The sequence below is a fragment of the Nycticebus coucang genome, chromosome 9 (assembly GCF_027406575.1).
Source record: "Nycticebus coucang isolate mNycCou1 chromosome 9, mNycCou1.pri, whole genome shotgun sequence".
NCBI lineage: Eukaryota > Metazoa > Chordata > Mammalia > Primates > Lorisidae > Nycticebus > Nycticebus coucang.
The window spans coordinates 113680926-113706756 of record NC_069788.1 but is presented as its reverse complement, the minus strand read 5'-3'; the positions used below and the strand labels follow the sequence as shown (position 1 = coordinate 113706756).

At 39.7% G+C, this 25831-nt stretch overlaps 1 protein-coding gene and 1 pseudogene across 6 annotated transcripts in view; one reads left to right on the top strand and one right to left on the bottom strand.

Moving 5' to 3' along the window:
* Positions 1-244: 244 nt before the first annotated feature.
* Positions 245-7487, bottom strand: LOC128594786 (26S proteasome regulatory subunit 10B-like; annotated as a pseudogene).
* Positions 7488-8631: 1144 nt separating this feature from the next.
* The window catches only part of RGS6 (regulator of G protein signaling 6), a 645323-nt gene continuing 628123 nt past the window's right edge, over positions 8632-25831 (top strand). For 3 of the 6 annotated variants that reach the window (XM_053602703.1, XM_053602702.1, XM_053602699.1), the window contains exon 1: positions 9240-9475. The gene's annotated coding sequence lies outside the window, so the exon portion shown is untranslated. Of the gene's footprint in view, positions 9119-9239; positions 9476-25831 lie in introns of those variants that run through there. The other 3 variants (XM_053602701.1, XM_053602700.1, XM_053602704.1) reach the window with 3 other exon arrangements.

Here is a 25831-nt window from a genome sequence, read left to right as displayed (position 1 = left end):
GCTCCTTTCTGGGACGTCTATCGGGCAATATTGTATGTGAAAGGAGGAAATGTGGCCTTGAGGGTTGAAAATAATAATGATAATAATAAAACGTGCTGCAGTGGTGTGCCCTCGATTAAATGGCTTGGGAGGAGAAAATTGATTTGATTTGGATGGTAAAAAAGTTTCTTGCTGAATAAATAGTATGTTTCTATACAAAGAAAAACAAACAAACAACCCCCCCCCAAAAAAACATTACAGTAAGTTACACAGGTTTGTAGTCTAATTTACACTGTAGCTTCTTAGAATCAGCCAGTTTCCTGACTGCTTTCATGAAGTCTTCCTGTACTACAAAATCACGATCGGCACGAATTGCAAACATACTTGCTTCAGTACAAACATTTCTCAGGTCTGAAAGCTTCACAATTGCTTCATAATCTATTTCTCCATGCTTTGTAATGGGACCTGCATGGATTTTCAATATGTCTAATCTTGCTTGTTCATTTGGCAAATCAATATGTATTTTCCTATCTAATCCTGGATGTAGTAAAGCAGGATGCAGTGTATCTGGTCTGTTTGCAGCCATGATCATTTTAACTCTATGCAGAGTATCAGATCCATCCATTTGATTCGGTAACTCTATTAAAGTTCTCTGAATTTCTCTGTCAGCTGAAGTACCCTCAGAAAACCGAAGACCACCAATAGCATCTATTTCATCCATAAAAATGATGCATGGCTGATGGTCTCTGGCATAATTAAACATTTTTCTGATCAAACGAGCACTTTCACCAATGTACTTATCTACAACAGAACTAGATACAACCTTTAAGAAATTATAGTTCAACTGGCTAGCAACAGCGCGTGCCAAGAGTGTTTTCCCTATGCCTGGTGGTCCATGAAACAAACAGCCTTTCGGTGGTATTATTCCTACATGCCGAAATAATTCTGGGTTTGTAATTCTATCACCTCTCTTAATTCCCAGCTTTGTTCTGATAATCTTCCAATCTCAGAATAAGAAACATTCCCTGGGTCTTTGTGAGACATGTTGTAAACTAGTGGATCCACCTCTGTTGGCAAATAGCTCATAATAGTTAGCGTAGCCATATCCAAAGCAACTCTTGTTCCTGGCTTCAGCTTACTTTTGTCAAGCTGTCTACAACAACCTACAACACATCCTGGTCCATTTGTATTTTTCTTCAGTTAATTGTCCAAGCACTTCACTCACAATCTGTCCAACACTTTGTAGGGCCTTCAGATCATTTTCAGACTTTTCATACTGTTTAGGAAGTTCTTTTAATTGTTCTCCTAACTCCTTAAGACGGCTGGCCGTCCATCTCCTTGTGCTCCAGCAGCTTCTTGCTGTAGTCCTAAGCGCCTTATCTCTAGGTGATGAGAAGCCTTCTGTCACATTCTTGCTAACCCTTTTTATTTTTTGTCTTTTTGATGATAGCCATTCTAATAGGCATGAGGTGATTATCGCATTGTGGTTTTGATTTGCATTTCTCTGATGATTAGTGATGTTGAGCATTTTTTTCATATAACAGTTGACTATTTTGATGTCTTCTTTGGAAAAATGTCTGTTCAGGTCCTTTGCTTGTTTTCTAATCACATTATTTTTTTCTTGCTATTGAGTTGTTTGAGTTCCTCATATATTTTGGATATTAACCTCTTATCAGAAATAAGGTTTCCAAATACTTTCCTCCCTTCCATAGGTTGTGCTCTGTTCATTGTTTCCTTTCCTGGGCAGACGCTCTGTAGTTCGATGTCGTCCTACTTGTTTATTTTTGCTTTGTTGCCTAAGCTTTTGGTGTGATATCCAAAAAAAACTTGTTGCCTAGCCAAAGTCAAGGTCAAGGAGATTTTCCCTTTTGTTTTCTTCTAGGAGTTTTACACTTTGAGGTTATATGTTTTGGTCTTTAATCTGTTTTGATTTGGTTTTTGTTTGTAGTATAAGGTGAGGGTCTAATTTCATTCTGTTGCATGTAGCTATCCAGTTTTGCCAGTACTATTTATTTAAGAGATTTACTTTCCCCATTGTATTTTTTTGGTACCCTTGTCAAAAATTAGTTGATTGTATATTATTAAGTTTATTTCTAGGCTTTCTATTCTGTTCCATTGGTCTATGTGTTTGTTTTTAGTTTTTAGTTTTTATGCCAGTACCATACTGTTTTGACTTCTATACCTTACAAAATTTACACACAAAAATCAGTTGCATTTCTTTACATCAATGACAACCTTCTAAAATATAAATTAATAAAACAATTTCATTTATGATAGCATCAAGAAGAATAAAACTCTTAGAAATAAATTTAACTGGCTTGGTACCTGTAGCTCAGTGAGTAGGGCGCCAGCCACATACATCAAAGGTGGCGGGTTCGAGCCTGGCCCGGGCCTGCTAAAACAACAATGACAAATGCAACCAAAAAATAGCCAGGCATTGTGGTGGGCACCAGTAGTCCCAGCTACTCGGGAGGCTTAAGAGAATTGCCTATGCCCAAGAGTTTGAGGTTGCTGTGAGCTGTGATGCCACAGCACTCTACCAAGGGTGACATAGTGAAACTCTGTCTCAAAAAAAAAAAAAAAAAGAAAGAAATTTAACCATGGGAGTGAGAGATCTATACCTTGAAAATCATAAAACATTGATAAAATGATTTGAAGACACAAATAAATGGAAACATATTTCATGTTCATGAATTGGAAGATTAATATTGTTAAAATATCCATACTACCCATAGTGATATACATATTCAGTGTAGTCACTATAAAAATTCCAGTACTATTTTTCACAGAAATAGAAAAAATTCTAAAATTCATATGGAAACACAAAAGACCTGGAATAGGCAAAGCAATTTTATGAAAGAAAACTAAGACATTTTATTCTATGTTCTTTAAATTATCAATGAAGTGTTTAAAAACACGGGACTTAGAAGAGGGCTGAGAATATATATATATATATTTTTTTATCAGCTCTGTGATCTGAGCCCTGGTTCTTAATTACCCACTAAAGAACTTAAATTAATTAAAACATAATTCTCCTTAAGAAGAACATTTTCTCATGTTTTACAGGGTGTTATGCATTCAATTTTAGTGTGCTTAGTTTTCTGGGTTACCTGTGGTCTTATGTGACTGGGACTTTTGACAGGGTTTGTAATTGACATATTTTGACTCAATAAAGGATTCTGCTTATTGAAGTACATTCCTGGCCTATTTTACACGGTCCTAACCAAACATACCTGTCACTGATTATAATTGACCATGGGAATCCCAGCATCTAGCAGGAGGGAGATAGAGGTGGGTGAAGTACAGATAATTTTGGTTAAGGGGTCCACCCTTGGGGTCATTTCATACATACATCTTCCTATTCTGTGACAATTCTGAGTATACGATTCTGGAAGGCAGTGCATGAGAGAGTGTCTAGGAGTTGCCTCAGTGAAGAAGCTTGTTCCAAACAATTGGGTGTGAACGGTATCCCATGGTTATTTGGGGCCTGGCATAGGTTTTTAACAGCTCGTTATTGTTGATATAAATTTTCTCCCATGTATATTGGTTGTCAACATATTAACACGTATCTCTGCCTCTTTATTATGAGCACTGGGACGTTGTAAATATGCATTTCAATCTGACATAACATTATTTCTGAGTCTCACACCTAACCATTCTCATAACATGATATGAACACGTTCATTCCTGGACACATGGTTTTTAAAACCAAGTGGTAATTCTGGAAAGAGAAAAAAAAAATCCACTTCACTGTAATTAGCTTGTTTGCCATAGACTCCTGAGAAGGAGATTATGCAATTTGTGGAAACAGAAATGCTGGGCATTCTGTGAAAGCAGCATCTCATAGGCTGTGGTTCACGGATCCTTATCCAAAAGTAGATTCCATCACTAGAAATTTCAACTTAGCAGGTCTCAGTTGGGGTTCAAGAATCTTTATTGCCAACTTTTAATATGTATCCTGGGAGGTACTGATGCTGTGCCTTTGAGACACTTTCTAAAGTATCTAATCAGGATATCTATTTTCTTTGAGTATTTCACACGAGTGACCCCGAGAGTGACCTTTTCTCCTTTTATTGCTAAAAAAGCAAACAAAGAGTCTTTAGCTCGAAAAAGACTAGACATAAGAGCTGAGGAAAAGAAAATGTGGGGTCTTTGAGGAAAAGTAGCCTCAGCTGTCAATTGTCACAAATGCACAGTCCTAGATAATGAGCCTCATGTCCAATACTCATTATCCTCTCCGAATCCTCTCCCGTAAATGCCCGCACCAAATGCACTGGCACAGTATTTTTCTGCATTGGCCTGTCAATGCAGTTATGAATCTAAATTGCCAAATCATTTTTATTCTTCTGTTCAATTTGTCACCTGGTTTGAGAGCCACATCATAATCAATTCTATTACACACTTCCCTGCAACTCCTTGCTTGATAATAAAGTAATAAAAAGATTCAGGATTTTACTTATAAATGTATTTCATTTTATAGTTTGAATGAGTTTCAGGAAAGATCCTTATGTGCAGTGTGCCCCCAATAAAGAATTGCTGAGTGAATTAATGAAAGGCTGGGCTGAATCACATTATCACACATATTCACAAAGTAGTACATCAAATCATATTTTCATACAGCTAAACTGAGTTGATTCTTAAAATCCATGAAATATGAAAAGTAAAGACAATTTTTTTTATTTGGTAAGGAGAGCAATTATACTTTAATGTACAATTAAGGTTTTAATCTTTTATTTTGAGACCATTTTAAATTACAAAAAAGTTCTAAAAATGGCTTGAAGAGCTCCCTTCTACCCTTCCTTCTCATTCTGTTTTAAAGCTTCATATGTCAATGTATATTTCTTTCTTTTTTTTAATGTATATTTCTTAAAAAACAGGAACACTCCTCTGTATAAGTAAAATATAATCTCAACACCAGGAAAATAACACTGATTCAATGTAATCCATCTAATCCACAGAATCCACTGATTATGCCATTAATGTCATTTTTAGGTCTTTGATCTCACCCAAGATCACCTGTTAGATTTAGTTGTCTCATCTCTTTAGTGTCCTTCAATCTGGAACAATCTTTACTTTTATAATCTTGACATTTTTATTTTTATTTATTTTTTTCATAATCTTGACATTTTTAAAGAGTACAGTCCAGTTACTTTATTTTCCCTTAACTTGCATTTTATCTGATGTTTCACCATAACTTACATATTTATTCATGAAAAGTGATGGTGCTTTCTCAGCATATTATATCAGGAGGGAGCACAAGGTTGATTTGGTTCACCACTGGTTTTTATTTACATAAAATTTTACTGATTGATTAAGATGATTATCTCCCAAGTATTATAGCTGCAATGTTAATCAATAAGCATGTTGTACTTAATAATTAAACATGTATTAATGAGTATTTTTAGAGACATACTTTGTGATTATGTAAATATCCTGTTCATCATCAAACTTTTATCCACCAATTTTAGCATCCATTGATGATTCTGGCCTGAATCAGTTATTGTGATGATGGTTACCAAATGATGTTTTTCTAATTCTACCTTTCCTTCTTTATCTATTACTTGCATTCTGATATAGAGTTCTCTTCTCCTCTCCCTTTCTTGCTCCTTTTCTCTTCGTTCTTTTTTTCTTTTTCTCTCTTTCTTTCTCCCTCCCTTCCTTCCTTCCTTTTTCTTTCTCTCCATTCCCTTCTCTCCCCTCCCCTTTCTTTCATCACTGTGGACTCTGGATTCTTTCTTTACTCAAAGCTCTATGGCTGTGATTACTTATTTTGATACTTAAATTGTCCTAGATTTGGCCATTAGGAACCCCGTCAAGCTGACTTGTATGTTCTTCTGACATATCTCCATAGTTCTTTAAGTACTTTCTTATTTCTTTCATAAGAAATAATTCTAGTATCATCCACCACACCAAGGAGCCATGGATTCTTTTATTTATTTATTTATTTTTTATTGTTGGGGATTCACTGAGGGTACAAAGAACCAGGTTACATTGATTGCTTGTGTCAGATAAAGACCCTCCCATAATAGTGTTCTGCCCCCAGCCATGGATCCTTTTAGTAGAGAATGATATTTAGAAACCAACATCTGAGTGTTAGGTGTGTTCATTGCTACTGGGTGCCATTGTTTTTAGGCCTTCTTCATGGACAGAACTAGGAAATATATCAAAACACACACACACACGCATATACGCTTATATTTTTCTGTCTATCATCTTACTAAATTAAAAACTATTTCACACCATCATCTCCAATTTCAAGCCACATCAAGGGTTTTTCTCCTTTGTATATTCATAATTCCCTTCTCCAACAGTGAGAAACCTGGTTCCCAATATCCTTAATATATTTACTTGTTTGTTCAATTCCTTAAAGGGTATGCAAACCAATATCTTGGCCATGCCAGCAAAAAGTGTGGACTATATTAAATTGGTCAAGTTATCAGTATATATAAAAATATTAATAAATATACCATATATGTCTATACATGCATATATGTGAAATCAGACATTTTATTTTATTTATTTATTTATTTTATTTTTTTGAGATAGAGTCTCACTTTGTTGCTCTCGGTAGAGTGCTGTAAGTGTCACAACTCACAGCAACCTCAGACTCTTGGACTTAAGTGATTCTCTTGCCTCAGCCTCCCAAGTAGCTAGGACTACAGGTGCCCGCCACAACACCTGGCTATTTTTTTTGTTGTAGTTGTCATTGTTGTTTAGCAGGCCTGGGCAGCCCCAGTGTATGTGGCTGGAGCCCTAAGGGGTCCTCAAACTATGGTCCGCGGGCCACATGAGGCGGTGTGATTGTATTTGTTTCCGTTTTGTTTTTTCACTTCAAAATAAGATATGTGCAGTGTGCATAGGAATTTGGTCGTAGTTTTTTTTTTTTTTTTTTTTAACTGTAGTCTGGCCCTCCAACAGTCTGAGGGACAGTGAACTGGTCCCCTGTTTAAAAAGTTTGAGGACCCCTGCCACTGAACTACAGGCCCTGAGCCAAATCAGACATTTTATATAAGAAATTGTAACATATAGATATATGAAATCCCATATAATAATAAAACATATCCCATATAATACATAATATATAAACATATATATGTAAACATCCGATTTTATGTATATGTATTTTTTTAAGAGAACTACACAGCAAGGCTTTTCTCCAGATGAGCCTGGAGCCTGTTGTTCCTACTTTCATGTGGTGGTCCTATCCTACCCTGCCTGATTCTCAAGGAATTGTTGGCCTCAGATGCCCAGAGCTCCCCAAAGCAGAAGCCCAGCTGATCTCCCCCTTTCTCTCTCTCTCACTAAGCAGCCTATTTTCTAAGTGTTACAAACAACTGCAGGCATCTCCACAACACACTTAAGCCAAATGTTGAACCTGGGGAAGGAAAGATCTCATATTTCAACTTTAATAACTAACTGGAACATCTCTTAATATTTTGCTTTACTCACTGGGTTGGGGGTGGCTTCTCTCGGTTGCAAGGCCCCCCCTCCAGGTTCCCCTGGGACATTTTTCATGTACTAAGTCTTCATGATACATTTGTCTGCTTATGTCTTATTCCATTAGCCGGAGAGGATTGAGGGCAGGGACAGCTTCTTTTATTATCCATTGCTAATGCTAGCAGAGGGTCTAACACACAGCAGGTGCTAATTATTGTGCATTGGGTGAAAAGAATGAATACATCTATTAATCAATGTAAAATGGTGGGGGAAAGATGCATGCTGGGAAGGAGAATTTTAAATTTCAACTTCTGGACCCATAGGAAGGAAGAGAGTCCAGGCAATTAGATATTTTATTTCAAGTTCTTTTTTTTCTTGGTGACATAAAACAATTCAAGAATAAATCTCGAATTTATTCTTGAAATCTCGAATTTATTCTTGATATTGGTACCCCTAGAGCCAACACTCGTGTCCTATTCCCACCTGCACTTCCCGAATCTTTGATTAAATATCAAATTTCAACACGCTTGCATTCCAGGTCTCAGTTCGTTCGTTACCCTTTCTCATTTTCTGTTTTCAACTTTTTCCTTCTTCCAAGAATATTCGATAGTTAATTTTTATCGAAAGTTCTCTTGTAGTTTTCTAGACAAGAATAATCACACAGCACTCCAAATACAGCGTGTGGTGTACATGTTGAATAAATAAAAACGACGAGGTTTGGAACAGTATCAGTGACGACCGTGGTGTCCCGTTTTAATTTAGAGGGCGCCAGCTGCACGTTGGCGAGGGAGTCTGAAGCTACCGGGCACACAACGCCCCGGGCCAGAACTTCCTAGGATAACCTTGACGCCACTGAAGTTTCCAGACCGGGCCAGCTGAGAATTGAGGGAAGGAGCCTCCGCCTGGTTAAGTCAGTCTCCCGGTTTTCTCCGCGGCGGCTCCAAGTGCCAAGAATTTCTATCTAGACTTTCTGTTTCCCGGGCGAATCCGGGTCAGCACCTTCGTGGCGCAGGGAACAGGTGAGCCGGAGGCTGCGCTCTGGGGCCGCGCTCAGGTGCCGCCGCCCGCCCCGGCCGCCCCGCCCGCCTGCTCCGCGCGGTCGCCCAGGTGCCGGCGCCCAGGTGCGCGGGGCGCGGGCTGCAGCTCCGCTCGGCCCCCGACAGCGGGCGCCGCTGCAGTAGCTCGCGGGCCGCGGCGCGGAGCGGCTTCTCGAGTTGGGGCAGCTTCGCGCTTGGCCCTGCTCGGCGGCGAGAGCTTCGCCGGGAGCCGGCTTCCCACGGCCGGCGGGCGCCGAGGGGACGGGCCGACCTCCGCGCACCTTCCCGGCCCCGCACGTGCAGAGGCGGGCGAGCGGCTGGCGCCCGGGAGCGCGGCGGAGAGCCGGGCGGGCCCGGAGCGCGCTGGTGACACCGAGCGCCCCGCGCCCCGACACCATGAGACCTGCCGCGCCTCCTCGCGGGCCCGGGGCTTCGGTCTCCGCTCGCTGAGCCCCTGCGCTCGCCACCACGGAAACTCGGAAAGAGGCGGCGAGGCGCTGGAGAGCCCCGCCGAGACGGACTCGACTTGCCCTCCGCCCCCCGAGAGGCTGGCGGTCTCCGGTTCCCTGGGCTCCTCTAGCTTCATCAAGAACCTGATGCAAGCTTGGCTTTAGGAGAAATTCAGAAGCCGGAGAGAGAGTCGAGGCAATTCTTTGGTTGCTAAGGTAATTGTAGTTGTGACAAAAATGGGCAAGAAACAAAAGGGGGAAAGGATGGTTTAACACATCACCCGCTCCACCCCGTTCAGATGTGTTGATTTCATCTCCGGGGTGTGGGTGCTTGTCCATTTCAGATACGTGACAGGTGCCGGTGTACGTGTGTGTTTGTGCAGTTTGGGACCGTGGAAGCACGAGCTTACATAAGTGGTTAGGCAAGCTGGCGTGTGGACTTGTGTGGGATGGGTGCAGGTCTGCATATAAATCATGTTCTGGGTTTCTGGGTGTGAAGCGCTCACCGCCTGGGACGGCAGTGCAGAGGAAGGTGCTTTGAGATACTTCCAGTCTTGGATTTTATGATTGCAGGTAGGGCAGCTGTACCCCCAAAGCAGACGTTCATTAACTTTTTTTTCTGAATAAGCTCGCCCATTTGTGGGTTGGAAGAAAAGCCAGCGCGTCTCGGCTGTGAGGTGGGGAGGGCAGGGAGTGTGGCGAGGTCTGTTATTCAGAAACTGCGGTGGGAAAGGAAAGGGTAGGCATTTGCTCTGAGAGGATGACACCCAGGTTTGTTGGTAAGGAGAGTGAAGAGACGATGTTTACAGTCACTGCCAGATTGCGTAAAAAGTGGCCCAATGAGACAGGGAAAGTGACCCAGAAAATTTAATTTTGTTCAGAATGAAAGCTGCTATATTTCCTTTTCTTTTAAAAAATTCGACGGAGCAGGAACGTTCTTTTCTTTTCTTTCTTTCGTTTTTTTTTTTGTTGAGACCAGTGGTATTTCTATGCTACACATTGAAGGTATTGGGGTCTTGTTGGCTTAGAATTGTCCTTTCAGTACTTGTCAGTGCTTAGTGGCTGAATCTGCAGCTCAGACCTGTTCTGGTCAGTACCTCTTAGCAGCCCCAAAGTAAAACTGCAGAAATAATCAGGATTAGGTAGAACCCCACATTGGACCCCTTTCTCTCCAAAGGGGATGAGAAAGGGAAGAAGAACTAGGCTTGTACTATCAGAATGGAGTTAGAGAATGAGCTACAAGTTCGTGTGTGTCAGAAGAGTTAGACAAAAAGGAAACCGTTAGGTTTAGCTTAATATGTTAACAACAGGATCAACTTTCATAGGCAAATGGGTGACTATGTGGAGTGGGAACTGGGATGTTGGTGGGAAACTTTCTGTGAGTTGCATATTTTTATGTTTTATTCTTAATTTTTTACTAATTTGCAATGAGTTAGACTACCCTTGTGAAAGAAAATCAAGGACTGAAGTAGGGAAATTTTAGACTTCTTGGAGAGACACCTTTGCAGACCAAAGCTTGCATGTTGAAAGTCAAGATGATAAATTCTTCCTGAGTCCTATGATACTGTACCACTATTCAGCTAAGTTGTTGTGAAAATATGGTAATCTCGTGTGTGATAAACTACATGTAGAGAGTCTATTCCCAAAAACTTGTCCTTTCCTGAGAGTCCATAAATTTTAGAAACGTCAGCTATTGGGAGGTATGGTGATGAAGGAGAGAGAGCCTGGTGTTTCCTTTTTCATATTCACTCTGCTGGTTCTTAACTTTACTTCTGGTTTCCTTGAAGATATTTCAGTTAATATTCCTGAATTAATATTGCTGACAGTTTCAGTAAAACAATACTAGTTTTTCTCTGAAGTAACAAATTTATCTTACCAAGTGAAACATTACAACTGTGCTTTCGTGGCAGAAATGTCTCTGTAAAGGAGCCCATTTTAATTATTTATTTTTGGAATAAAATATCCAACGTAGACTTTCTTTTAAGTGAGCAAACATTTCTTGAGAAAGAAAAAAAAAAATTAAGGGTAGTCTGGTCAGTGAAATTTGCCAGTAATTTTGGATGTCTTATTGTTCACAGGGACAGACTTTTATGTGAAAGTAAGATCATTCTGTTTTTTATCTCTCTGATCTCCTCCCATGCATGTTATCCCCGGACTTCTAAGACCATGCCAGGAATTGCTGAACATTCTGTTTTATGCCAGGGGTTAAACATCAGGGAGTTGTGAGTAAGGAATTGTGTGTCACAGAAACGTTTTTCAAAAGGCATGTTCTCAGAGACCTCAATACTAGGATTAATTTTTCCTTTAGCTTCACAGTTAGCTTGTCTTAATTCAGAGTGCTTTGAACCTAGGAATGGATTTAACCTCTTGATTTTCAGTGCCAGCTGGAAGGAATATATTCACTGAACTTCATCCTCATTGTAACAGAAATAATTACTATACACACAATATCCTCCTGTCTGTAATTTTGAATTATAATACAAAATAAACTTTCATGTTGAGTGCTATGGATATAATGTTTGAAAAATTAATTTCACTCTTTTCCTGATTATAAAAGCAATATTTAGCTATTAGGAAAAATTCAAAAAAATAAAATTAATAAAAGAAAGATTATCCATAATCTCCATGGAGGGCGAACCACTATTAGCATGTCTTCAAACTGTATGTTCTTCCAGACATTATTCTGGTCACATTATTCATTATATTTCTATCTTCCCTCCCTTTCTTCCTCTAAAATTTTAAATCCTGCAAATACAACTTGAAGATGTGTTAAAGGTTTGGAAAATTACTGCTTGCTTACTGGATCAATTTTGATGCATCAGATTTTAATTTTTGTCACTGGTCCCTGTTTTCAAAGAGAGTAGGTTCTCTCTCAACTCTTTGAAAACCAATGTTTCCACTTTGGGTCAGAAATACTTGGGGGTCCCCATCAGAGTTACAGATTAAAGCATCAGAAAAGAAATAGAAAGAACATTGGTTGCAACTCCTCCACCAACTTCTTGTGTGGTTTTTGGCTTCTGTTTCCTCAAAGGACAAATGACACTTTTAAATTTAGTTCAATAAGCTAATGACATATTTGTTGCTTTGACATTTGTTGAGAATAATCTTTGTTCGAAGAAAGCTTATTCAAACGCAGATGGCTGGGGGGTCACCCTCAGAGTCTCTGATTCATTCATTCTAGGGTAAAGCCTGAGATTTTACATTTCTAACAAGTCCTCAGATGATACTGACTCTGCTGGTCTGGTGACCACACTGAAAACTAGAGGGTAAGTTAACTGAAGGCAAAAGCCTCGTTTCATTTTTCTTTGCATCTGTCTTCCCTGTATCCATGAGAAACGTACCTGCAAATAGGTGTTCAGTAAGCATTGATTGAATAAATATCAGTTTTCTCCATGGGAGCATCTTTCTGATGTGGGCCAGATAAAGGAGGATAACCATGCAGAATCTGGAACCCTGAAGTGTGGAGTAAAAGTCATCCATGAAACCTAGTTCTTTAAACTGCAAGGAAAGCAAACATACTTCCAACTAGGCAGTTAAAATGAACATTAAACCTAACAAGTTACATTAAATATCCAGAAGTACTTGCTTGAGATATTGCAAACCACGAAGCTTGCCAACTACTTCACCATTGCCTCCCTGGGATTTCTAAGAAGCAACTCATTTTTCTACTACACGTACATATTCCAAAAGGGGGCATCACTATTAATTATCCCAATTACCCAAACAGCAGGTAAAGTAGCAATGGCACCTCCCTATGGTCCTTCCATCAAGAAAATGGCACCATTGTATAAGATAGGTCCCCATTTTATAACTGAGGAAATTTAAGACTCAGAGAAACAGATTAATCTGCATAAGGCCACAAAGCTAACACGTGGCAGCATCAGAATCAGACCTTTCATGACTTCCCTCTTCCTGTACTCCATAGCCAGGAGTTTCCAGCTGATACCCCAATGAGAATATTTCGTCATCCTTGTGTGCTACCTTTTGAATAGAAAACGAATCTTTTCCTTCTGCTTAGTGTTAGAAGCATAGTGTCAAAGAACATCCATTTTTACATAGGACGTATGAAGACTTTTAAAAAGTACTTGAATGGGGGCAAGACATGATTGCAAGAGGGACTTTACCTAACAATTGTAATCAGTGTAACTGGCTTATTGTACCCTCAATGAATCCCCAACAATAAAAAAAAAAAAAAAAGTACTTGAATATGGCTCGGTACCCATAGCACAGTGGTTACGGTGCCAGCCACATACACCAAGGGTAGAGGGTTCGAAGCTGGCCCAGGCCAGCTAAACAACAGCTAAAAACAACTGCAACAAAAAATAGCTGGGCGTTGTGGCGGGGGCCTGTAGTCCTAGCTACTTGGGAGACTGAGGCAAGAGAATCACTTAAGCCCAAGAGTTTGAAGTTGCTGTGAGCTATGATCCGACCGCACTCTACCCAGGGCGACATAGTGAGATTCTATCTCAAAACAAAAACAAAAAACTTGAATATGAACAAAGTAGGTGTTCCTTTAATTCAGGCTATTAAAATGAGTTGTGGCAGTGGCTAGCTGTCTGGCTTTTCTAATGAGTTTGGTAAAACCGTCAAAGGGAAAAGTCACATTTAAATGTTTGCATGGTAGCGTTCTCTTACTCATTAGTATCTGCTCTACCCAAGAGGCTGTTTTCTTGCCCAAGTGGAAGTTTGCCTTACTCAAAGCTTTCTGAGGGGAGAGTCTCCCGTGTGAATGGGAGCTAGTGGTGACACTCCTCTGGGGACACCCAAGGGACTTACATTGCACTCACAGAGATCTGAGTAGCCCAAAGCCCAGACAGAGAACTGCTGTTGTTTTCTGTTAAGGTGGCACAACAAGTGTCTATACACCCTGCTAATTGTGTTTTGGAGCCTCAATTTCCTCATCTGTAAAACAGGAATAAAAAATATATTTCTTGAGTATGTTTCACCAAGAGGACAGTGTAGGGTCCTGTAGAGAATACCAGGCAGAGGAGGTGTAGTGATTTAAGAAGATGGACTTGTCAGTCCACGGTATCTATTTTATAATTATTTTGATATTGAGTCTATTGGAAACAAATCTTTCGGAGCAATTGTTTCTTTATTTTTCTATTCCCTGAGGACTTTCTGTATCAGTCTAGCATTTGAGGGACTCTAAAGTCTCTTCGAGAGTTCTGCTTTATAGTTCTAACATTGGGATTTGGGAAGGCTTGCAGAAACCAGGTGTTCCAGACATCCTGGTGGGAGAAGGCAGGGTGGGGAAGATCTCCTTTGGGGTAGGCAAAGATGCCTTCATTTCCTTGAGGTTAAAGGCCATTAATCACCAACAGGAAGAAAAGTGAAAGAGAGGAGACTGCTGCTATAAAGATAATGCTTATGCTAGATACCCAGAGCGAGCCCCTATTTTTTTTCTTCATTTGTATTTCTTACAGTGTTTGGCATATAATAGGAATTTTGTAACTGTTTGCTCAGTTGTGGACTTGGACATTGACAGCTAGGGATGGCAGCAAATGGGAGGGGGGATGGACTAGTATGGGTGCGGATGCATCAATTGGTATGAATGTGGACGCCAGGTACAAACGAATTAGCTCCCATTCTTATTGCTTGCTTGATTCAGTGACACCTCCATCTAACCTTCAATTATCCATTAGTTTGTTTTCTCCATGGGGCTGCAGACTGTTTATCTGGCTTTTTTGTTTTATTTTTGATCATATATATATTTTTAATCTCCATCTCCAGCACAAGACCACATGCATAGTAAATGCTTAATAAAAATTGTTTACCTAAACAAAAATTGCTTAGCCTATAGTATGGATCTGTCATATGGTGGTGGGGGTGATCTTATAATATCAGCATTTGTAAAACTTTTTGTAATTCAAAGTTCTAAGAACAGTAATTAAGAGGTGGTTTAACCCCCTTTTTACACATGAGGAAACTGAAGCTGAAAAAGAAGTTTAGCCACTTGCCATAGGTCAGACAGTCCTTGAGTAAAGGAAACAAGACTTAAACGCAGATCTTACTGGACCCCAAAGTCCTGAGTCTCTCTCCTATCTCCCAAGCTAGGGGATAAGCAGAGACCTTAACCTTGAGATAGTTTTAGTTGTCTTGGGGAGATGACAGTAATAAATAGAAAATTAGCATAAAGAATGTTATTTTACAAGTCAGATTTGATAGCAAATAGACGATGAAGACAGTAAGTACAATATAGTTCAGTTGAGAGAGAGCATTTTATCATCTGCTCTGGAAGAGAAAGGCTTTGGGAAGTAGGAAGAAATTTCATAGGTGAAGAGAGATAATGGCAAGATCTTCAAGTGTGAGGTGTTGATAATGCCGTCGTGTGAGAAATGCAGGCTTACGGGGATTTCATTGTTTTGTGAACATCGTGGCGTGTACTTACATGATCCTAGATGGTATAACCCATTGCATACCCAGGCTGTATGGATAGCCTATTGCTCCTAGGCTACAAATCTGTGCGGAATATTACTGCGCTGAGTACGTAGGCAGTTGGAACACAATGGCAAGAATTTGTATATCTGAACATACCTAAACACAGACAAGGCACAGTAAAAACACAGTATTATAATTTGACGGGACTATGTTTGATTTCAGGGTAAGAACTAACATTATGCAATCGTCACAGTCAAAGCCATCCTTGACCACCCTAGCTAAAACAGGAACTCCTGCCCTTCTCTTTGCTGTCTGTTGTCCTACCTGCTCCGTCTGTGATCATAGCATCGTCACCATGACTTTGCATTATATGCATTTATTATATTTTGTCTCTCCCCTTCCACTGGAATATACATTCTAAGAGAGCAGGGGCTTTTTTTCATTTCCTGTTGTAGCTTCAGCATCTGTCACAGATTCTGGTTCATTTGTGAAATGAATGAATGAAGGAAAAAGCATTAGAAAGTGGGGTTGCAAAGTCCAACACTTAACAGGATGAGTTAGGTAAAGGAGATGAGGGAAACAATTGGAGTTTCTTTTGTGATGGTAACTTAAGTTGTATTTTTTTTTTAAATCAAAACATACTTTTTTGTGTGTGTTTTTATTCGCAGAAGGAAATATATTTATGCCCATTTTTCTTGAAATATGGAGCCCTCTGACACATTTTGAGAGAGATATGGGTACCAAATGATATTCCTTTGTTCTAAGAGCAAAATAGCCTTTTGTGTGTGATGATGGGTGGCATGTAGCCCCGGACTTCAGGGTTGGGAAGGCATTAGGGACAGGGAAGGACTGTGTTAAAGCAAAAGTATATACTGCTCAGAAAGCCCTCTTGTTATATTTTAATCCATTTTTAAATTATTAACAACTAATTCTAATTGGAGAAATATTATATAGATCTACACTGCTCTAATCCAAGAGAAACATTTGTTTGAGCTCCTGTGTTTTACCTGTTTGTGACCTCTCTAGAAAAAAAAGACAACTCTAAAGTGTCTGGTGTATTTTCCCCTTAAACTGCTCTGTAAGTGCTACTGTGCGCAGATTCCAAACCAAGCAGGAAGGTGCCATTATATTGTTTTGCTGACCATACATCCTAATCCAAAGACTGATTCAGCAGCTGGTCAAAATAGAAAGGACACATTCACAGAAAATAAATGTATTGATTATGTTTGAGACTTTTTTATTTGTTGTTGTTAAGGGAAAGGCACTCTCATTTTTGGTATAGCAGGGAGTTTAGGGGCTCAGCTACTGGTCTCTGCTCATAACTGGGGCTGTGTGACAAAGTAGCTTAACACTTTTGATCTGTATTCTTCCCACTGCAGAATGGGGCTGGCAAGTTGTAAGTGCTCTGAGGGCAGTACTGAAAGTGTGGACCTGACTAAGCCCTGGTTTGGTCAACTCTTCATGGGGGTGGAGGATGGTATGTTCTCTTCCCCAGGTCACTGCAGGCTCCGCTGCCCTTCTGTGTTCTTGGTCCATGTCAGGAAGTCTGTCTCTCTTCCTCCCTAAGATCCTTTTCCAGGTGCTGACTGATCAGATATAAGAACTTCCCGCTGAGAGGTTTCACTGAAGAGGCTGGGTGGATAAATTGGACCCTGGAGGACTAAGGGGTTTGGGGCTTGCAGAAATAGAATCAGGGGACAAAAGTGTCCAGGGTGTGCCGGGGGCATTTCAGTGTGAATAAAAGGGAAGAGGTGACGGACTGTGCAAAGAATGCTGAATATTCCCCCATGGAGAGCCAGGTCCTTAGCAACATTTCCCATAGGAGAAGTCCCTGTTGGTGAATTTATAATTTTAGTGAAAACAGGGGTAAAGAAAATCTGGGTTGTAAGTAAAACTGTTAAATTTTTGTTGTATTTACAGAGAGTAAAATGAGAAAACAAAAGTAGATTGTGAGTGACATTTTACTCACCTTATGTGGGTGTGCCGCAGTGAATTACCTGTGACTTCTCACCATTTCCCTGGTTATCACTCCCCTGCAGTGAAATGCTTGCAGGTGGTTTTGCCCTTATAGTCAGTGCACAATTCCCCTCTGAAGGGCGTTTTCCCCCACCTGTCAGGCTTTCTGTTCAAGAGTTCAGTGACTCCTGGGGTTCCCTGTGGTTCATGGCTAAAGTGGATAAATCTTGGGATAAACTTTGTTTAACTAACTTGGCATGACTGATTAGGAAGTCCTCATACTTCTCACCTATATGTAGTGTTGGGCCAAAGTGTAACCCACCAATTACAGGTTTTCATTTTGGGGAGCTTCCTATAGCTTTCAAAAGCTTCTGTGCAAAAACTACTTTTCCTGCCTGCCATCTGCCTTACCCCCCCTTAAAAAAATCTGTTTCAAATCCCAGTTTCTGATATTTTCTAATTATCCTTGACAGGAATGACCGTGAGGCTATCAAAAATATATTTTGAAATATGTTCAAATTGATCTTTGCTAATTGGTAATTCTTGGCTGGGAAAGTTTTCTTTGGTTGAGATTGGCCATGATGTTGAATATATGAAGATGAGCAGTCATTGATCAAACTAGAAACGCAAGTCGGGGCCAGCATGTGGAGGGACGGGAATGTCACACATGATAATTGTGATGACGTTGGTGCTGATTCAGGGCTCTCTTGGATGCAGATAAAAACAACAGCACCCCAGCTGAACCCAAGAAAAATCCACTATTTCAAGCAAAAATAAATTTAGCTTTGTCTTTGAGAATTCAGGTGTGGCTGGATCCAGAGACTTAAATGATAACATCAGCACTCTCATCTGACACTTCCTCCCTCTGTGACACTAGAGATAAAGAAGATGGTCACTGACACTCCCTGTGTTGAAAGGATCTTCTTTCTTCTTCATATCTCCATCTCAGGGGATGACTTTGGTCCATATTAATCACATGTCTACGATGGTCCAATCTGTGTGACCGGTGCTATGGTGTACTTGGCCGGGGCAGTTCACAGGCCTCTCTTTCTCTACTAGAAGAAGATAATTTGATAGGTAAATATACTAGGCAAACAGAAATAGTAACTTCCTCAATCTTAACTTGAAGAACTTTGGGTTTTACTTGTTAAACAGTAGAAAGTTATTAAGAACAAATGTGGAGTATTTCAGTCATTATGAGAGTTCTGAAATATTTTATGAGTTTGTGGAAGATATTGTGAAGCATTCCTTTGATTGTGTATTTCAAATCTCATTTCACTTCTATGCTATTTCTCTCATTCAATGTTATTGCTTCTTGTCCAGGCCCACAGCACAAACATAGGGACAAGTGCGTGCAGTGGTGACCGACACCATCACTTCCAGCCCACTTGCCATCCCTGCAACCGTAACCCTGCCAATATAGCACTTTCACTTGACTGTACCTTAGATGGCTCAAATGTTGCCATAAGGACCAGATATGTTGTCTCCTTCTGTCAGATCTGCTTTTATTTGTACTATTCTTATTTAAATATATAATTCTATTAAATATATTTACAGAAAAGTTAGACAAATAATTGCTCAATGAATTTTCAGATAGTAAATATATCCATCTTCTCTCTCCTAGATCTAGAATATTATCATTTCCCCAGAAATCAACATCCCTCTCTCCCCATTGGTAACCAGGAACCTTTTTTGTTGTTGTTTTTATAAGAGATGGAGGGCTTCCTAGATTGCACAAGCTGGCCATGAACTCCTGGGCTCAAGTGATTTTCCCACTCACCCTCCCAGGTAGCTACCGCTAACTTGATTTCCAACATTATAGCTTTTCACTTTTTAAATATATGAAATATGTATGTAATCCTACATACATGAAATAGTATGTAATCCTACATACATGAAATATGTATGTAATCCTACATACATGAAATATGTATGTAATCCTACATACATGTATGTGCCCTTTTTTGTTTTCTGGGTTCTTATGCACAATATTCATGTAGTAAAGCATAGCAGTAGTTTATTCCTTTTTTTCTTCCTATATAGTGATATTCCACAGAGTATTATTCATCTATCTTGACAATTTGGGCACATTTGGACACTGTCAGGTTAGGGATGTTATGAACATTGCTGCCATGAATATTTTCTGTGTGTTACACGGTACACACATGAATACATTTCTGTTGGGTACACACCTGAGACTGTTTGATGGGTCCTGGGGTATGCATTTATTCAGCTTTAACAGGTCCTTACTTGCAAAGAGTTTTCCTAAGTGAGTCTATCATTTTATTCTCTTAACATTAGTTTATGAGTGTTTTAGTTTCTCTACATTCTTGGCAAGACTTGGGATTGTTAACTTTTGAATTCTAGCCATTCTGGTGGGTATAGTAGTGGTATGTCATTATGGTCTCAATTTGCATTTCTCTGGTGACTGACGATATTGTGCTTTTTAAACGTGTTGTTTTATCACTTTTATTCAACTTTTAATAGTGCCTGTTCAAATTCTTTGCCTACTTTGTTATCACATTGTTGATCTTTTTCTTATTGAGTTGTAGGAACAAATTCGTAATATAAATGGTTTTAGTAGTCAAATGTATTTAACTTAATTTTCCCATCTCTAGTAGTTTGCCTTTCTCTGTTGATGAACAGGAGATATTTTAACATAATCCAATTTAACTCTTCCTTTATGATTGTTTTCCTTTATGCCTGCTTAAGAAATTCTTGCCTACCCTAAGGTTATGAAGCTATTCCATTTTCATTTTAAGAAGCCCTATTGTTTTGCCTTTTGTCTGTAGGTCAATCCACCTGGGTTTTTCTTATGTAGGCATGGAAAAGACATCCATATTTATTTTGTTTTCCATGTAGATAGCGAATTACCGGCACCACTTATTGAAAAATATCCTCATTTCCACTGCTCTGAAATGTTACTTTTGTTAACAGTCAGGTGATCCTACATATGTGGGTCTGTCTCAGTGTTTTCTAGTTCATTCTCATTTTATATTTATGTATCCTAATACTGATGCCCCCCTGTCTTCAATACGTCAATACGTGAGCTTAATAAGTTTTTTTTTTTTTTTTGCAGTTTTGGCCAGGACCAGGCTTCAACCCACCACCCCCGATATATGGGGCCGGCGCCCTACTGCTTGAGCCACAGGCACCGCCCCTTAATAATAAGTTTTGATAACCAGTAATGTATGGATACTCCAGCTTTGTTCTTATTTAAGAATAACTTGGTTATTCTTAGCCATTTGCATTACTGTATACTTTTTAAAATCACCTTTGGATAGGATTTTGACTGGGACTCCATTACATCTAGAGCCCAAATTAGGATTGTATTAATGTCTTTACAGTGTTGATTGTCTCAACCCATTAATATGGTCTATCCCCCCATTTACGATCTTTCATTTTTGTTAGTGATTGTATTACACATCTATGTTGTGAAAGTATTACACATCTTTTTAAAGATATATATTTTTTATTTTTTTAATTAAGTCTTTTGTACATAGACCATAAATACATTTATGCCATTTTCAATGTGTTGATTATTTGCACAAATTGGAGTGCTTACATCATACTAATCAACATAGCTTTCACCTCACCAATTATAGCATTAGGACATTGAAGATATATTTTTAATATCTGAAGTTACTCAATGCTATTATAAGTGGTAACTTTGAAAAATATATTTTCTGAGCTTTTTGCTGACATATAAACAATTTAGTTTTATTTGTTGAGTTTGATTCCAGTGACTTTGCTAAATTCATTTATTAATTCTAATAATTCAGTGTAGGTGATTTTGAATTTTCCATGTATACTGTTAAATTACCTGCAAAACAGTTTTTACTTTTTCCTGCCTAATCTTTGTGATATTTGTTATTTTTTTTCCCTTGCCTGTTGCATTGGCCAGGTCTTCTAATATAATGACCTGGTGATAGTAGGCCTGGTGATAGTAGGCATCCTTGTCACATTTCTTGAACTCCTGAACTCAAGAAATCCACCCACTTGGGCCTTCCAGAGTGCTAGAATTATAGGCTCAAGCCATTGCACCCCACCCTTCGTCTCATTTCTAATCTCAGTGGAAAAGTTTTCAAAGTTTGACTATTAGATATTATGGTGGCTGTAAGTGTTTTTACAAATACCTTTCTGTCAGATTAAGCAAGTCCCCTTACATTTAAAATGGGCTAAGAACGTTTTCATGAATGCTCTTGAATTTGTTGAATTTGACTCAATGCCTTAAAGCAATAGTTACCTAGAACATCAGGCTCACCTTTGGCCCTACCCACTTTTTCTCTTGGATCTTGGTCCCATACGTACTCATTGCTTTGGGAGCTCTTTCTAAAACATATGTTTTATCCACTTTTTTAAGTTGTTCTTGAGAGTCGATCTGTAACAAGCTGAATCCTCATTGTAGGAAGTGGTACCGTACATTCTAATTGTACTATTTTTGTCTTTCATCTACATGGTATGAGTAAAACTGTGAAACAACCCCCAAAGAATCTATTCAATGGTTATTTCTTTTACCTGTATTGCTTCTGGCTGGTGAGCTTTGTGAACAGATTTTTCATTTGTTAAATTTTGCTATCTTAGGAAGAAAAACCTATTGCTGCTCTAAATGTATAAATTATGGAGTCAGATCAAGATGTACTATATGTACACATAAGGCCTAATTTTAGGGTGTAAACATACTGATTTTTACCTGTTCTTTAAAAAAAGAAAATAAAGAAAACAATGAGATCCCAAGAAATAAAAATGACATTCTTAAAAAAAAAAATAGCCAATAGGAATGCTTTTCTTCTCGGGTCCCCTGGGAACATGTCATCCTCTTCATCTCTTAGTCATCCCCTTCTTGTGTATAAAAATTGGCAAAGCTTCTCTGTCACTCCCACTTCTTTTCTAGCAGTCATACACTCTTTCATGCAAAATAAGAGAATAATAAAATTTTTACTTCTGCAGTCCCTACAGCCAGTAGTGTGAGAAACTATAATCGTGGAACCCATCCTTACAACATGTCGGCCCTCTCATGTGAGAGTGGAGTTCATTCGGGATCTCAAGCCCCAACCCCTAATGGTGGGTCTGTTACAGGATGACATTGGAATACAACCCAGTCTCCCTAGGCCTTACTGTCACAAGGCTTAGACTTGTTCAAGGGGCAGGAACAATTTTTACGTAAAGGGCTAAATAAGAAATATTTTAAGATTTGTGTGCCACTCCTCAGCTCTGCCATAGCACTGCAAGAAAGTGATCAGAGGCAAGGAGTAAATAAATGGGCATTTTTATTTATAAAACTTTATTAATAGCCACAAATTTGAATTTCATGCAATTTTTATGTGTCATGAAATATTCTTTGAACTTCTTTCGACCATCTAAAAATATAAAAACCATTCTTAGCAAACAGATCACAGAAACAGGCGGCAGGCTGGATTGGTCACATGGCCTCTAATTTACCAACCTTTGAGCCGGTTGATTGTCAAGGCCTATTCCACAGCTCTGTGTTAGAATTGATTTCCTAATCTTTCTTAGAAAATATTTTTTTCTGTCTCGTGAACATGGTACAGAAGGGTCTATTCCTTTCTTTTAGATTAAGAAACATAAAAGGCTTTCTTTTACCTTTATTCCTTCTCCGATGCTTACTCTTTCTTTTTGTAGATCCAAGTTTCTGACCTATATAATTTTCCTCTGCCAGAAGAACTTTTCGCATTTCTTGCATGGCAGGTCTGCTGGTGATGAATTTCCTCAGTTTTTGCTTGCCTGTGAAAGTCTTTGTTTTTCCTCCACTTTTGAAGGATAATTGCAGTAGATGTGGAATTCTAAGTGGGTGTTTTTTTTTTCCTTTCAACATTTTAAGTATCTCACTCCATACTCCTGCTTGCATGGCTTTTGATGAGAAGGGCTCTATAAATCATATCTTTGCTATTCTATAGGTGAGGATCTGGCTTCTTTTAAGATTTTCTCTTTGTCTTTGGTTTTCTGCAGTATAATATATCTAGGTATAGGGGTTTGGTTTTTTTAGGGGGACATTTATTATGATTGATGTTTCTGGTCTTCCTGGATCTGTGGTTTGTTGTATGTCATTAATTTTAGAAAGTTCTCAGTCATTATTTCTTTAAATTTTTCTTCTCCCTTCTCTTTTTCTTTCCTACCTGGAGTTCTGATTATACTCTTTGATGTTGTTCCACAGTTCTTGAATTTTCTGTTCTGATTTTTAAAATTTATTTATTTTCTCTTAATTCTCTTTCTCTTTTTAGTTTGGAAATTTCATATTGACCTTCAACCTTATTGATTCTTTCTTGATCATTTGATCGTGAGCCCGTGAAAGAAATTCTTCACTTGTACCATGTTGTTTGGTTTTTAGCATTTCCTTTTTAAAGAAGTTTTAAAAAAAGAGTTCTGTCTTTCTGCTTTCATTACTATTTGCTTTTTCTATTGGAACACTTAACATTTTAAATCATGGTTAATTTAAATTTCCTGTTTGTTAATGACACTGGTAATTCCAACACCTGTGTCATATCTGACTGTGATACTGATGGTTGCTTGTCTCTTCAGAATGTTGGGTTTTTTTAGCATGTCTTGTAATTTTTTGTTGAAAGCCGGACATGATGTTTTGGGTAGTAGGAACCAAGGTAGACAGGTCTCGAGTGTGAGGTTTTACTGAATCTGGGGAAGAGTTGGGCTATGTGTAGTGTTTGCTGTAGGTCCCAGAGGCTTCACATTCCCTTAGCATCCTTATTTCTGTCTTTTCTCAATTTTAGAGTCCCCTAAGTGCTCCTCCTTTTGTTTGTCTTGGAGGTCTTCTAGCTGTATTCCACTGTTAACGGGAGCCCTGTTGGTATGGTGGTAGCATGTAAGTGAACAGGAATGTTTTATAAGCATCTACTTAAGGGCAAAAATAGAGGAACTTCCTTTTAGTAAATGCAGTGACACTTTTCGCTGTAAGAGGAGGGAAGCTAGAGAACATGGTGGCCCAGATGAGGGTATCTGAAGTTGAGTGACTTGCCTTCTGCTGGCTTCCATTTCTTCAGTGAATTTTTTTCTTCAAGAGACAGGGTCTTGCTCTGTTGTCCAGGCTATAGGACAGTGGAATGATCATAGCTCACTGCAGCCTCGAACTCTTGGGCTCACATAATCCTCCCACCTCAGCCTCCTGAGCAGCTGGGACTACAGGTATGTGCCACTGCACCTGGGTAACTTTTAAATATATATACACATATATATTTTATAGAGATGGGGTCTCTGATTATTTTGCTCTGGATGGTCTTTAACTCTGGCCTCAAGAGATCCTCCCACCTTGGCCTCCCAGAGTGCTGGGATTACAGGTGTGAGCCACCACTCCTCCTCCTCTTCAGTGAAGTGAGTCCATCAGCTGAGATACTGTATCAAGTAAGAGCAAGAAAAAGATAGGAGAGAGCCAATTCAAAAGGGGATTTCAAGAGCAAACTTGATAGGAAAACATTTTAGATTTAGTGGGCAGGGTTGAGTACTGGTTTAAAGTTTGTGGTCATGAATTTAAAACACAACTGGTCAGCCTAGTACTGTGGTTCCTCCCCACCCCAAAGCGTTCATCTGTTTGGATGTGATCTTGGAGTTGGTGGATATGTGGGTTCCCTGAGTGTTGGAGTTTTCCAAGGACAGGATGACACAGCAAGGGGTTGGTATTTGCAAGGAAGTGATTATGAGCGATCGTAATGAGGGAGCCAGCGGTGAGAGCAGACAGGGAAGGCAGAGTGAGGAATAGTGAGGGATAGGAAGAAAGTTGTGGAGCCAGTGGAGTGACTGTGTGAATAAGTCTGAAGATGATGCCGCGAGTGCAGAGTGAGGGTACAGACACTGGGTGATGACGGATGAGGTTTGGGATGTCACTGCGTGAGGCAATGGCTGAGGAGGAGAAAGGCTGCAGTGGGGAAATGAGGAACAGAGAAAATGGCTTTTCAGGTAGGTCTTTGATGTCAAAGCCACTGAGATTGATGGAGAAGAAGACTGGGAGCTGGAAGCTGGGGACTCTGGGAAATGAAAAGGCATAAGCAGGTGGGAGGTGGCAAACAGCAATGCGGATGGGCAGACAGTGGCATAGGCAGATGGCCTGAGTGTCACAGCGGGGATTTGTGTTGGAAGGAAGATGGAATCATTCAGCAGCGGAGAGCCGGGAGGATCCCTGTCCTACTTCCTGTTCTGAGATCTATAGGGTGGGGACAGCTGGACTACAGGGGCGGTGGGGTGTCCTCAGGGGAAGGCAAGTTTCCATGAAGGTCACAGGAAGTCAAAGCTCAGAGAGGAGGTGAAAGGCACTGTGGGCATCCTATTTACAGAAGTAGAGTTTGAAGGGTGGGGCGAGTCTATGGGGAGTCGGTGGGGCCGGGGTTGTCTGGAAGCATGTGGGGTTCATAGCCCTGGTGAGAGAGTATGCCTGGTGGCATCGGGGTGGACCTGGACCTCCGGCAGCCACTGTACTATAGTAATATGACTCCCAGGCCCAGCAGGTCCTGTTTGTTATTTGGCAAACTTCCCATCTCTTCCTCCTGCATCCATTTTTAGGACCTTTGTTTACATAGGGTGTGGAAAGTCTTTTACTTTACAAGTAGCATTGGTAGACTGATTTGT